The 14878-nt window shown below is 52.3% G+C and overlaps 1 long non-coding RNA gene across 1 annotated transcript; it reads left to right on the top strand.

Annotated features, from left to right (window-relative positions):
• Positions 1-992: 992 nt before the first annotated feature.
• Positions 993-13417, top strand: LOC142861150 (uncharacterized). The gene is made up of 2 exons (XR_012912531.1): positions 993-1246; positions 13166-13417. It is a non-coding gene; the product is annotated as an uncharacterized LOC142861150 (long non-coding RNA).
• The last annotated feature ends 1461 nt before the right edge of the window (positions 13418-14878 follow it).

Genomic DNA, 14878 nt, shown 5'->3' with positions numbered 1-14878 from the left:
GGACACTGGTGGATCTGTGGCCGGAGGCCCGGAGGCCCGCAAGGTCTTGCTAGCTGGCTGTTTGAAAGGCTCGCCCGGGCCCTGAGGAGCCTCCCTAGACAGACCGTGCGGTCCCGAGCGCGCCCAGCCGCTTCTCCCGCTCCTCGCACCCAGGTCTGCGGCCTTCCGAGTCTTTCGCGGCTCCGTTTTCTTTTCACATAGACATGTCCCCTAACAAACCCCTTGCAAATTTAGTCTGGTCTTGGCGCCGGCTTCCCGCTGCTGCCCCTGGGGGCAGGTTGACGGACGGCCGCGGACTACGGCCACGGCTCAACCCTGTCCAAACCTCAGGCTGCCCCTTCCCAAGGCCGGGCCCACCTTGGGCCTGCGGTTCTCCGCTCTTGACATCCGGCCATCTGGACCATCCTTCCCGATGACAGGATTAGATCGGGGCGAGTGGGGTCACGGCGGGGCGGGCCGGGCAGCAGAGGCCCGTTTTCCGTCACGGTGGGAACCTCGGGCCTCCAGCACTAGAAGGCGTTTTGAAATGGTGGGGTCGGAGGCCCAAGTGGGGGCCATCCTTCCAGGCGGGCCTCGGTCTGGCTCTTGACGGCTCTCGGGGTGGGGTCCCCGGAGGGTGTCTTGGAAGCAGCAGGCCAGACAGGTGTGGTGACTCAGAGCTCTGAGTTCAAGAGCTTGGCGGCCCTCGACCTGGAGGTGTGAAGGGAGATGTCACTTTTCCTTGAGTTTTAATGTTTTTCTCCTGCAAACTGGGCCATGTCCTGAGGGACATCTGGAGAGATGGGGTGGGATGGGGTGGGACGGAGGCAGGGGCTAGAAGTCAGGACGGACCGTCACCGGCAGGGCCCTCTGGGACAGGGACCAGGGCAGGAGGGACAGATCTAGGGAAATTTCACAGAAGAATGATGGACTGGGATGCAGTGACACCACAGAGGTCCCATTGTGACTCTGCCCCCATCAGCGACCGGGGATTGGCTAAGGGGGACAAGCGCAGAGGGGGAGAGGTGAGGGAGAGGCTGGTTGCCAGGCGGGAGCCTGGCAGAGACAGGCCGGCGAGGGAAGCTGGCGCTCAGGCTCCTGCTCCTCCTCCCGGGCCCTCCATCCCGACCCTCACACCCTCCTCCAAGGACTCTGACCTCCCTTTCCTGCTCTCCTCGGTCCGGCTCAGCGTGGCGCCTGCTGTCGCAGGTCCCGGGTCCTCACCGGCCTCTGAGCCCTGCAGTCGCATCTGCTGCTCTCGCCCCGGGTAGGTGTGCTGGGTGGGCAGGGCTGGCCCTGCAGATGAGACCTGCTGAGAGGGGGACCGGATGCAGGGCAGAGCGCTGGAGGGCCCTTCGCCAATCAGGCTGTGCCTGGGGCTCACCAGCCAGCCCGGAATCCCCTCTCAGGTCTCAGCAGTCTGCCCTCCCACCTCCACCTTCTTGGATTTCTTTAAAAATTCTTCTGCCTCCAGGCTCCCTTACAGATCAGTTCCTGCATCTGCCTGGGGCCACCAGGCTGCTTCCAGGTCCAGATGACCATGTGGTGTGGTGGCAGCTTGAGTTTCCTGGACCACGGTGCAGGCCAGGAATGTGCCCTACCAGAGTGAAAAGGGATAGTGTCATGGGAGGGTCATTTTGCAGATGGGGCTTAGGTGACATATGTCCCTTAGATCCAGTCCATGGGGACAACACAAACATCGCATTCTTTGTGATTTCTAGCAGAGGTTGTACTGGGTTGGGAGAGAGGCCTCAAAAGCATGACCCTATCTCCTGACACAGTTTACCTTGGTGCTGCTCCCTGGCCCCCAGGTCGAGTACAAGCAGCCTTGGAGAATTGTTCCATCAGAGAGGAGATGGCACTAACACCTTAAGGTGTGGCTGGTTTGTGGCCTTCTGTGGCCTGGAGAGCTTTCCCTCCGTCACTGGTGCTCCCTGAGGCACACCCAAGCACTGCTCTGCGAAGGTCCACTTGGATGCCAACTCCGCAGGCCATTGCTTCTCCTTATTGTACTTCTTTTTTTCTTATAATTTGTACTTTTTATCTATTTATTTATTTTGAGACAGAATCTCACTCTGTCACCTGGGCTAAAGTGCCATGGCGTCAGTCTAGCTCACAGCAACCTCAAACTCCTGGGCTCAAGCAATCCTCCTGCCTCAGCCTCCCGAGTAGCTGGGACTACAGGCACGTGCCACCATGCCCGGCTAATTTTTCTATCTTTAGTAGAGATGGGGTCTCGCTCTTGCTGAGGCTGGCCTCCAACTCCTGACCTCAAGTGATCCTCCTGCCTCCACCTTCCAGAGTGCTAGGATTACAGGCATGAGCCACCTCGCCCGGCCCCCTTATTGTATGTCTGAAATCATTCACTAACTGTCATTATCATCAATGCCCATAGTTGCCTAAATTTGGTAAGCACAGCCAGACAACTGAAGAAGTGCCATTTTAGAGTCACCCTCTCCTTGGTTCTTGTTTGCTACTCTGAAGTTCCAGTTGCCGGGTTTCCCAGAGGTAGGCATGGGAGGAAGCACAAGAAGGGCTAGTCTGGGCCTCCTCTGCCCACCAACCTTCTTATTTAAATAGAAGGTGCCATTTTGAATAATTGCCACACTTAGAGCCCAAGGTGCCTTTATGAAGAGTTTGTTCCGCTGGAGCAGAGCCTTTGTTGTTATCTTCATTAGTTTTTCCCTTAAGGTCAGCTCATTCCATCCTTTCCTGGAACTGCCACCTGGGCAGCACAGGTCTGATCAGCTGTGGATTCTAGGGATGGCCCATCCTTGAAGGGTCCTTTCTCTCGACGCCCACATGGGCTACAGGGGGTTTGGGTCTTATGCAATATGCTGCCATAATGTTTGTCCCCACAGAAGCTAAAACTTGATCACCCAGTAGTCTCATGGCCAGCCCCAGACCACACCGCCGATTCCATTGGCGATTACCCATGAATCAGCGAAAATGCAACAAGCCGCAGTTTGAGGGGTGTTCCTGGGGCAAGTGCCACAGCCTGCAACTCCACCCTTCGAGCACAGTCCCCTTTTCTGTGAACGATTTTAAGCAGTTTTCACTGGCTGTACAGCAGCAGTGGCCTGGTCTATCCCACCCGGCCTTTAACTTAGCTGACCCACCTGTGAACCTGGCCCAGGTGTCTGCAGGAACTTTGGTGTAGCAAAGTCCCCAAGAAACCTAAGGTGCTGGCACAGAGCCTGCATCTGAGACAGCGACATCTGGCTAGAGGGTGACTAGGCACCTTTCATGTGGCTGCAAGATGGCATTAATGTTTGGTTTGCCTCTCTCCTGGATATACTACTTCCGTTAATCACAGATCCTTGCTGGGCAATACTCACTTTGTTTGTTGCTCTCATTTCTGACCCTCCTCAAGATAGGAATGTCAGCGTGTAACACCTGCTGCTGCTCCCAGGTGGGTACGTCTGTCTCCACTGCTCTAATCTGGGTGTTCCCTTATACCAAATGTCCCTTACAGTTCAAGGAAGTATGACACATACTCCATACATCTCTTCCCACAACACACTCAGCAGTATCAGTTACAGCCACTCAAGTGTGCATTGGCCCAGAAGGGCCCACCACAAAGTTGTATCAGTCCACTGTCCAGCCAGAGTTATTTCCAAACCCAGATAAAGTATTTTTCAACACGGGCATGGGCATTTCTTGGCACCTCAGTGACTTGTGCTGATGTGTCCAGAAGAACCAAAATGTGCGGCAACCTTGGTTGCCATCGAGTCCTCCAAACACCTTGGCCAGTGCGCAAAGCCTCTGGTTTTTATTGTGGACAGAGGTCCCTGAGCCCCTGCCCTAGTGCAGTTTATTCTTGCAGGGCCTGAGGTCTGGGTAGAGGGCGGTGTTGAAGGCACTGAGTACACACCAGTGCGGACAGCATGGGCTCTGTGTCTGCATGCTCATCCTCCTGTTTGATCACAGGTAGCGCCAAAGCTACTCAGGCATCTTTCCCTGCTGCATCCCAGATCTTTTAACTTTTTTGGCCCTCTCATAGCCTGATAGCAAGAGAGAATTTCCCTTGTGGGCAAATCATCAACATCTCCTCTTCGGGAACCCCCTGGCATTATAGCCAGGTCCACAAGGTCTTATGGTTTGGACCTTCAATTAGTTTTTGTTTTCCTTCTACTTCTTAGCTTAAAGGCATTTCCCTTGGTGTCAGGAAAGGGTTAACTCATCAGGCCTGCGTTGCTCAAACTCTGCACATTCTCCAGAAAGGTCTGTCTTCAGGACTGGACTTTGGTGGCTCCTGGGAGATAACGTCTAAACCCTTGGAATACTCTGCTTGATATGTGTTTCTGTGTGTGTGAGGCCTTGGACCATGCTGTTCCAGTCTGACCAGACAGGTTTACCCTAACCCTGTGATTCATGGTGAATGCCTGCTCTTGCTGGACTCGGGGGAGCTGGCGTTGGAGTAGCACACGTCAGCCACATAGGTGAGGTGCTGCGTGCCTATGTGATTGACCCTGAAATAAGAACCCTGGACACCAAGTTTCTGGTGAGCTTCCCTGGTTGGCAGCACTTTGCACGTATTAATTACATCGTGGCTGGGAGAATTAAGCACATCTTCGTGTGACACCACTGGGAGGGGACAGCTGGCATCTTGCACCTGGTTTCTCCTGAAATTTGCCCCATGTGTCTTTTCCCTTTTCATCTGTACCCTTTCACTGTAGTACACCATAACCATGAGTATACATACAGCATTTATGAGTTCTTTGAGTCTTTCTAGTCAATCAAGCCTGAGGGTGGCCTTGGGGACCCTGACACAGTTGGCCCGTGTCCAGGCTGGGGAGTTTGTTGCCCAGTAGCTGAGTAGTTTTTCAGAGGCTATCTTTGGGATGCAAGAGATTTAATAGTCCTCCACAGACACTGGTGCTGATGGAACAAATTGGTCATTCTGACCCTAGGTGACAGGCTCTTCATCTGGGCACTCGTCTGAGCATCTGGTTTTCCATTATAAATTCAGGCCAGGGTTACAGTGGCCCTAAGCTCCCCTCATTGTTGTCAATGGGTGCTTGTGATACAATACAGACTCATCTCTGGTATAAAGAGCAAAAAATGCTGATTGCTGCTTATATGTTATTTCTCTATGCTCATGTCATCAGCCAAGGTGGTCATGGCCAGGTGGCTTGGAGCCTGGGATCCGTTAGTAGACGACTGAATGATTTCCATTCCTTCTCATCAGCAAAGCCCTCATCTGCAGCTGGAGGAGCCAAGGATCTATAGTCTCACTGGGCTTTGCCCAAATCTATCTCTAATTTTCCTCCTTTCCTGCTCATTGTAAGAGCAGTACGTCTCAGTACATCTCTGAGTAAATAACCTTGCTCGCCTGAAAGTAGTTTGTGGCGATGGCCACCGGCCAGGGGAAGCAGTTTTGCCTTCCAGGTGGTTTGGAGGAGGGTGGAGCTGCACCACCTTTGCAAGGGGGCGCCACTGAGGGCAGGGTCCGAGGCTCACTCCCCTGGGAGGCTGGGAAGTGTCTCACAAATACATGTTGACTTGGATAGAACAGAATGGAAAAGAATAGGATGAGAAAGGATGGCATAGAACTGAACTAAATGTTCAAGAAGGTCCACTGCAAAGGGCTTGGGGAAGGTGATGGGCAAGGGGTTGAGGAGCGCATAGTTTGGGCTGGCTTATTTGGGGGATTTCAGAGCAGAGAGGACAGGAAGTGAACCAGTTGCCCTTTCTGTGCCCTGCGCCAGCCCATAGGTGTGGCTGTCTGTGTCTCTTTGTCATGCCGGATACCCCTAGAGGGCTCTGGCCACCCTGCTGAGCCCTCCCCATGTGCCCTCTCAGCACCACCCACCTCTCACCGTGACCTCTCCCTTCCTAGAGGAAGCCGCTTTCCCTCTCATGCCTCAGTTTCCTCAACTGTATCTGTTGAGTTCATTCTAACTGATGCTTTTTGGCCATTTAATTAATTAAATTACATTTAATATGTTGTTAAAAATATGGTTAGGTTTGTTATCACCTTGCTATTTGGTTTCTTTTCTTTTTTTTTTTTAATTTCAATAGATTTAGGAGGTACAAGTGGTTATTTGATATGTGGATGAATTGCATAGTGGTGAAGTCAGGGCTTTCAGTGTAGCTGTCACAGAAATAGTGTACATTGTACCCAATAGGTAATTACTGACCCCACCCCTCCTTCCCCTCCCCCTTTCTTAGTTTCCAATGTCCTCTACATCCTTTTGTGCCCATGTGTACCCCTTGTTTAGCTCCCACTTATAAACGAGAACATGTGGTATCTGTTTTTCCATTCCTGAGATACTTTACTTAGGATAAGGGTCTCCAGTTCCATCCAAGTTGCTGCAAAAGACATTATTTCATTCCTTTTCATGCCTGAGTGGTACTTCATGGTATATATATGTGTGTGTGTGTGTGTATACCACATTTTCTTTTTTTTTTTATTCTTTCAGCATATTATGGGGGTACAAATGTTAAGGTTATGTATATTGCCCATGCCCTCCCTCCCCCCATTCAAGTCTTTATGTAATTTTTTCGCCAATTTTTCCTTATAGGACCCCAACAGATTGATTACCCCCAGGGGGTCACAAATCCACAGAATTGGCAGTCCCATGGAGCATGAGAGTATGGATGGGTCTTACATAGCTTTAAAAACAAATATCACATGCATCAATTAAGAAACTGTGGAAGTCGGGATGCAGTGGCTCACGCCTGTAATCCTAGCACTCTAGTAGGCCGAGGCGGGTGGATTGCTCAAGGTCAGGAGTTCGAAACCAGCCTGAGCAAGAGTGAGACCCTTTCTCTACTATAAATAGAAAGAAATTGGCCAACTAATATATATAGAAAAAATTAGCCGTGCATGGTGGTGCATTCCTGTAGTCCCAGCTACTCGGGAGGCTGAGGCAGCAGGATCGCTTGAGTCCAGGAGTTTGAGGTTGCTGTGAGCTAGGCTGACGCCATGGCACTCACTGTAGCCTGGGCAACAAAGCGAGACTCTGTCTCAAAAAAAAAAAAAAAGAAACTGTGGGAAAAAAACTTATCCAAGTTCACCAAGTAGTGAGTTGTTTAACAATACATGGGTATTTATTAGTACTCTTTGTACATTATATATAAACTATAAATCTTTTTTATTTGCTCGATGAAGCAATTTTTAATTTTTTAAAATTTGCTTGATAAAATATATAAACTTTATATAACATTCTTTTATAATAAATATTTCATTTAAATTGGGAATAATAACTACACACAAAAATCTTAAATGATAAAAGATATATAAAAGCCTGAGATATGGCTGGGCGCGGTGGCTCACGCCTGTAATCCTAGCACTCTGGGAGGCCGAGGCGGGTGGATTGCTCAAGGTCAGGAGTTCGAAACCAGCCTGAGCAAGAGCCAGACCCCGTCTCTACTATAAATAGAAAGAAATTAATTGGCCAACTAATATATAGAGAGAAAATTAGTTGGGCATGGTGGTGCATGCCTGTAGTCCCAGCTACTTGGGAGGCTGAGGCAGGAGGATTGCTTGAGCTCAGGAGTTTGAGGTTGCTGTGAGCCAGGCTGACGCCACGGCACTCATTCTAGCCTGGGCAACAAAGTGAGACTCTGTCTCAAAAAAAAAAAAAAAAAAAATTACTAAGAAAGGAAAAGAAAAAAATATCAAATAGTTGAGAATTAAAAGTCACTAGAAAAATGAGTCCACAAAGAAAGTTTGAAAAATTGAACAAAAATTTCACTCGGATTAAAAAACTTAATGAATGGATGGATCATTAAACAAGAGGCAATGTGGAGATACAAAAACAAGAGGCAACGTGGAGACACAAAAGCTCAGAGGAGAGACATGAGAGCAAAAGCATAGAAAGACAACTGGTGACACTAAAGGTGGGGGTAAAGGTCAAATTGTTGAAAATAGTTTTCTCTGGGAGCAGGCAGAGTGGAAAGAAGAGAGCTCTTCATGAAGAGCTACATGATGCTCAAAACCATGTAAATGTACAAGTATTTTATTTTACTTTTTAAAATGGTAAAAAGCACCTTTCCCTAATCCTGCCTCATGTTTGAGTCCCGTGACGCTGTCCGCTGGCGCTGTCCCTGCAGCAGTGTCGGGTGTCTGTTCTGCTCCTCCAGTGCCTGGGAGACCCACATTTACCCAGCTGTCCCCCCTGTCTTCAGTCAAACTTCTAGCACCCAATCTCCTCTCCAACAGCTCCTAGCTCTGCGTGCTGGGAACACATAAATGCCAGGATGCTCCAAACCATGCCTAGATTCTGCCCTAGAGAAGCCTGGACCCCAACCCCGTTCCCCTGGGCACTGCTGCCCAGCTCCCAAGGTGGGAAGCCCCTGATCTCAGAGCTTCAGAGCCCACAGGCCTGTCTGACTCCAAGTAGCTTCTCCTCCCAGAGTGCGGCCCCCACGTCTGGCTCCATCTCCCCTTGCCCCTATTTATCACATCTGCACATTTAGCACAAACGGGAGGAGCAGGGACATGGAAGTCATGGCAGAGGCAGCACGTGAGGTTTGGTTACCATCACCGTGGAAGCCTCTGGCCACGTGCACAGGGTGGGGGTGTAGAGGGGGGCAGGATCAGACAGCTCTCCTCGGCCCTAGGGTCACCCGACCTCAGGGGAACTCTTGGACATCGGGAACCCCTGGAGGCATCTGTGGTGTTGAGGCCCAGTTCCAAGGGGCTTCCACACTTCCAACTGTGCGTGATCTTGACAAGACTGCCCTCTTGGAGCTCCAATTTGTCTTATCTCTAAAGCATAGGACATTTTTCTATTCCATAGGGAACAGAATGCAGGTGGGATGGAGTGAGAGGTAGCCTGCAGCTGGAAGAAGGCAAAGAATATGGCCCGATGGCTCTCAAGGCCACCAAGGGAGGCATGCGAGGATGAGTCGCAGCGGGAGGGAGGGGTGCAGAGGTCTCACTGAGGAGCAGGGAGAGCAGCAGCTGCCGTCCGCCAGGCAGTCAGCAAGAGGGGATAAGAGTCGTGGCTGCCTTGCCCTGAGACAGGGTAGAGAGGTCTGAGCACAGAGGGTCAGCTCTCCAGGCCTCGTGCTGCTCCTGGTACGTTTCTTGCCAACACTCTACAGATGGGACTCTACTATTGCGCCCACCTGGGCGACCCGGTGCTGTGAGGCCTGGCGCTCCAGGGTGGGCATGGCTGCGTCAAGAGCCCAGGGGCCCTGGGGAAGAGGAGCGTGGCAGGACGGTGCCTCGGGGAACCTCCAAACACTCAGGTACAAGCCCTGTTCAGGGGACATTTAATGTCCACTGGCGACTCCTTTGACCTTGCTTCAGTGAAACACTCAGAAGACAGGAATTGAAACACCAGTAATTGAAATGAATGAGGTCTGCTACCCCGAAGGAAAATATCAGAAAATTAGAAAACAAGCCCCTACACAAATATGTATCTTTTTAGCCAATACCTAACGTGGTGTACTCGTGTTGATCCCTTTGGAGCTAAAACCAAAGCTTCACCACAAACTGAGAAAACCTCCTCTGCCCCAAAGTGACAAAAGACTGGACAAAATTTCACTGGTATAGGCTACACCACCTGAGGGTCTGAGACCTGGATAGATTTGATTAAGGTTCTCGGGGAGTCTATTATGACACCATTTTTCCCTTGGGGCACACTCCAGAAATGGGCAATGTAAAGGGACTCAGAAATGAATGTGGCAGAACTTCTAGGACATCAACCCCAAACTCAGGAAGGAGTCAAGATACCATCAGATTATTTCTAAAAGCACAAAACCAGGAAGGAGCCTTTGGAAAACAGCAGACTGGGTCACCCACAGCAGCAGAGTCCAGACGGGAAGGCACGGGGGAAGCAGAGCGGGCGCTCTGGCGGGGACAGCAGGAGACGGCTACTCTGTAAGACCCTGTGAGCAACCAGCAACGGAGCCCAAGAAAACAACGGGAATTGAAAAGAGAAGAAATAGGATTCCTGGGCCAGCAAAAGAAACAGTGCTAGAACAAAAGCCTATGACACCATCTCCAGCTAAGAGATGACCTGGGCATGAGACCCTTCCAGAGAGAGGCCCTCAAACCCAAATTCACGTGCTTGGGCCACGACTGCAACTGGCAGAGTCCCCAGCCTGTCCCAGGCATGCTCACACCTGCAGGGACTTTCTCCCCTTTCAGTGAGATGGGCTTAGCATTGAACTTGGGTTTTGAAGCTGGGTTTCGTTTCCCACTTGCCCACAACTTGCTTACACCTTTAGGGTAAATGTCATAGTTTCAAGACTGTTGTTTTCTGTAATGAAAAAACACCACCAAAAACCCACAGCAGGCCGGGCGCGGTGGCTCACGCCTGTAATCCTAGCACTCTGGGAGGCCGAGGCGGGCGGATTGCTCAAGGTCAGGAGTTCGAAACCAGCCTGAGCAAGAGCAAGACCCCATCTCTACTATAAATAGAAAGAAATTAATTGGCCAACTAATATATATAGAAAAAATTAGCCGGGTATGGTGGCACATGCCTGTAGTCCCAGCTACTCGGGAGGCTGAGGCAGGAGGATTGCTTGAGCCCAGGAGTTTGAGGTTGCTGTGAGCTAGGCTGACGCCACGGCACTCACTATAGCCTGAGCAACAAAGGGAGACCCTGTCTCAAAAAAAAAAAAAAAACCCACAGCAGTAACTTCACCTAGTGATTCTCCCTTAGGCATTGGACCCACTGGCCATATCCAATGGACTGTGACTTGGGGAGTCAGGAGAGAATTAAGATGTGCCCAGTTGGTGGCTATTGAGGAAAGCACGTGACCCTCAAGACAGCGGCGTGAGAGGGACGAGGATGCCAAGGCTCTGAGAAGTCGTGCTGCTCAAAGGGGCTACTGGCAGCAAATTGTAAGGAGGCACAGCCCTCACTGAGCTCTTGGATGCCTGACCTGGGTTTCTGCACATAGAATTCGCTAGAATCCCCCACATGACAGTGGAGCGGGATCTCTTATCATCAGCATGTTGAGAGGAGAAGAAAGGCACAAAGAGGCTAAGGAAACTGGTCCAAGATCACACAGCCAGCTTGTGGCCCAGCCGCCTTTGATCTCAGGCACATCATTCTGCGAAAAATCCTGGTTCCTTTGTCCCCTTCCCGTGCCAGGCTCTGCTCTGTCCTCGGTCTCCCAACCGAGAGGCCTGAGGAAATGGAATTAGTTGTCCTGGGCCCGCAGGGACTGTGTCCAAATTCCAGGTTTCTGCCTGAGCCCAGGCCTGTGTGGAGGTGTGAGAGGTTAGGCCTGGGTGGCAGCAGAGGGCAGCTCTGCTGGGCAGGAGTTTCCTAGGGAGGAGGAAGGTGCACCTCTCCCAGGTGTCAGCCAGGTCCCTTCCTGCTCCAGCTAGGAGGTGGCCTCGAGCCACTCACAGCCTCCCTCAGCACAGAAGACCAAACCTGAAAAGCCACATGAGGGATCAGGTCCCCATTCTGGGAGGACTGTCCATGTGGCCATGGCCTTCAGCCTCCCTTGTCATGCAAATGGCATTTCAGCACTGGGAATTTACAAACAGAGAGAGTGAAACTTCCAGAGCCTTTGTGTCCTCTATAATGACCTGCTTTTGGTTTTTTCGGTCTCTGTGTTCCTCATTTGTTGTTCCAAATTACAGGCTAAAGCTGAGCCAGGCAGGTAGCAGGGAGTGCAGGCCTCCTGGCCAGGCCTGTTCTTCTTCCTCTCTCCAGACAGAGCGACCAGAGCCACCAGGACACCCCCCTCTGGACAGTCCCTCTCTCAGGCTGACCACCTGGTGCCTGCAGGGCAGTCGAGCACCAGGCGGAGCAGAGTCACCCATGAGAACCAGCTTGGGTCTGAGGTCTCACTGCCGTCAGGTTTGCAATTACTTAACTTTTTGATTAAATTGCATTCTTCAAACCCACAAGGATTACAAGGAGTAAGAAGACAACCAACAGGGGAACAGAAGCAGTGTTTGGTTTCCATGACTTTGGGCGCCTCCGGGAGAAGACGCAAGTGACGGTACCCCTGGCGTCTCAAGTGCATGGCCGAGCCCAGGAGGGCTGGAGGCAGCCTGTGTAGCCACGGCATCCTGGAATGGGCGAAATCAGGAGTTTCATGAGGGAAAATGGGCCCATGGAGCAAGTGGCCTGCCGACCTGGCCTGGGGCGCAAGGTGTCCTTAGTCCCCACACCCAGGTGCAGCCGTGTCTGACATTCCTGTGGGGCCGGGTCCTCCTTCAGCAGCTGTGGATTTGGCCCTTGTCCCTTGTCTGTGCTGAGTGGAGAGGTCCTGGGGGAGGGTGCTGGTGCCCTTGTCCTCGTCCCCAGGGTGACGTGGGAGCCACTCCGATGGCCCCGCTCGGGTAGCTCAGACAGGCTGAGGGCGTTGGCGTGAGAGGCAGTCATGGCTGATTGCTAGAGAAGAAGATGAAAGAGACGTCACCCTTCTCCCGAGCCACAGACAGGAGCAGGCTCCTTAGTGCTCAGCACGTGGGAGCCGCGACCTCAGGACTTGGCAGCGTTTCTGATTGATCCTCCCCGCAGCCCCGTGATGAAGAGGTGAGGGAGCCCCATTTTCACATGGCGGTCCCCTCTCTTCCTCCCTCGGATCTCTCCTGTCCCCATCTGTGCTCTGGGGTCCTGGTGTTTCTGTGAGGTGACTCCAGCCTGGTTCCCACGCCCAGCCTCCCCCGCCACTGCCCAGTGCCCAGGAGCTCACGATGGCCGAGGAAGGGGCTGCCTGGTGGGGAGGTCCTTCCACAGGTGTCCCCAGCGCACTCCTGGAAACCTCCCACCAGGACCCGCCACATGCTTCAGCTGTCAGCAGGGGGGATAGCAGGCTGTGTCTCCACATGCGTGTCTCAGTGGGCGCTGTCTGTCTGTCTGTCTGTCTGTCTGCCTGCCCGTGTCTCTGTGTTGAGTACCTGGCAGCAGAACCACCCCCTGCCGGGTGCCTGGGCATCCTTCTGATGGGCTAGGCTCCTGGAGCAGATGCGGGGCACGGTTTTCTGCCCAGTGGCCCCGAATTTCCCGTGATGACTTTGACCTGAGCCCAGGAATGATGCTGGGCAACATGGGCAGATTTGAAACCAAGTTTGATTTCAAAGTGCCACTTTCCCATATGAGACCCCTCCCATCCCGGGTGTGCCAAATGCTTCAGTCATGTCTCCGTATTTATTCTTTGCTCTCGAGTCAGCTCCTGTTCTCTAGGAGGAAATCTCTTGGTGGCCATAATACATCCGGGGCCCTTGCAGACTGACACATTTGAGAACTCCTTCTAGGTACATCTATCTTGCTGCAAAACGTCACCTCTGGATGAGGGAGCGGTGCTCCCACCGGTCTACACCAGGCTGCTGAGCCGCTGCCAAGACTGCAGGACAGACTGACCACTGCTGTCACGATCCATTAACAGATGCATGAGCCCTTCCAGGATGCCAGGCGACCAGCCTGCGCAGGGACCTTTGTGAACACCGGGCCCTATAGCCCGTGAGTGCTCTTATTCTATAAAAAATTAAAAATTTGTATTAACATCATTTATGCAAATATTTTTCCCCTTACAAGTTTATTATTTTCTTGATCTTAAAATAAACTAAAACATTTTCAGGGGCCTGCACTGAGTCCACCCTGCCCTGTGGCGAAGGCACCGTAGCAGGTGGCCTGCTAGTGCCGGGCGCCCTACACTCACTCACTCTGCCCAGAGGCTCCTTCAAAAAGAATCTCCCCGCTGAGGGCAGAGCCCAGTATCTCATGTCTGGGATGGCTCCAGGTCACCCTGAGTGGCATGTGCCTGCCTGCTAATGGGACGCTCGGTGCTTTCCTTCTTCCCCAGTGTCACCCACGGACATGGATGGGGTGCTCCCTGGGGACCAGGCGGTGCTAAGCTTGTTGCATCGATTACTCTAAATCCGGGACCTGTTACCACCTGTGAGGCTGTCGTCACCCTGCTTGTGGTACAGCAGAGCAAACGGAAGACAGAGAAGGGACTCAGGTGTTCGGGGCCACCAAGCTGATAAACAGGGGAGCTGCTGTAGGAGCCCAGTGATGTGCCCTGAGCAGACTTTCCACCACCAAGTTGCATCCCCTCCATGTGGCTCGTTGGAGCCATTTCCAGAGCAGGGTGAGCTCCTTCAGGTCACGTCTTTACCAGGATTCAGTCAGACGGCCAGAATGAGGTCAGACAGAGGCATCTAGAAGGTCGACCTCTGCCAGCTCACTGCCATTGGCATAGAGGCCCAACTCATCTTCCTTTCCTTACCCACCCTCAGAACCTCACCCCCTCCCACACCTGACTCTTTTTGTTTCTTTCTTTCCTTTTTACTTTTTTTTTTTTCTTACAACCTAGACTTAATTCTTTACCTTGAATCTCAGCCTCTGCTTTTCTTGATCACTGGAGTTCCTGGTGTTGGGTGTTTTGAATCCCAGTTGTGTCGGTTTTTCTTCCATTTGAAATAGAGGATACCAGTGATGGCGTTTTCTGTATTTCCTGTCTTTCTCCAAACAGAGGCACAGAGAGGTGGTGTCATGTGCACAGGGTGGCCTTGTAGTCCCAAGTCAGAACTGGGAGGTGCCCAGGTGAGTTCTCGGCCCTGCAGTCACTCTCCCAGGGTCCCTCTGGGTCATAGCAGGGTGAGGGCACTTTCAGCTGAACTTGAGCTCAGCACAGAGGGTCCTCCCAGACAGGCCAGGGCCCCCACGGCACCTTCACCTGGCCACCAGAAGGAAACCAGAGTCAAGGCTCAGACCATGATCTCCAGCATCAGCCATGAGTGGGTGACTTCTCACTCCCCAGGGGACAGGAGCTCCTCCCCACCCCACAGCCCCGATCCCAGGATCAGCCCTAATCCCCGTGCTCAGAACTCCTCCTCCTTCCTCTTCCCAGCCCAGCCTGTCCCCAGTCTGCTCTGAAGGAGGCCTGGCCTGGGGTGACAGGGAGGGGGCCCAGCCCTGGGACGTGGCCTGCCCTGTTGTATGAGTCACTTCTCCCCAGGCTGATG

This window comes from Microcebus murinus, chromosome 16 (genome assembly GCF_040939455.1).
Source record: "Microcebus murinus isolate Inina chromosome 16, M.murinus_Inina_mat1.0, whole genome shotgun sequence".
Classification (NCBI taxonomy): Eukaryota; Metazoa; Chordata; class Mammalia; order Primates; family Cheirogaleidae; genus Microcebus; species Microcebus murinus.
Note: the sequence above shows the minus strand (reverse complement) of the source record. Positions and strands in the feature narration are given on the sequence as shown.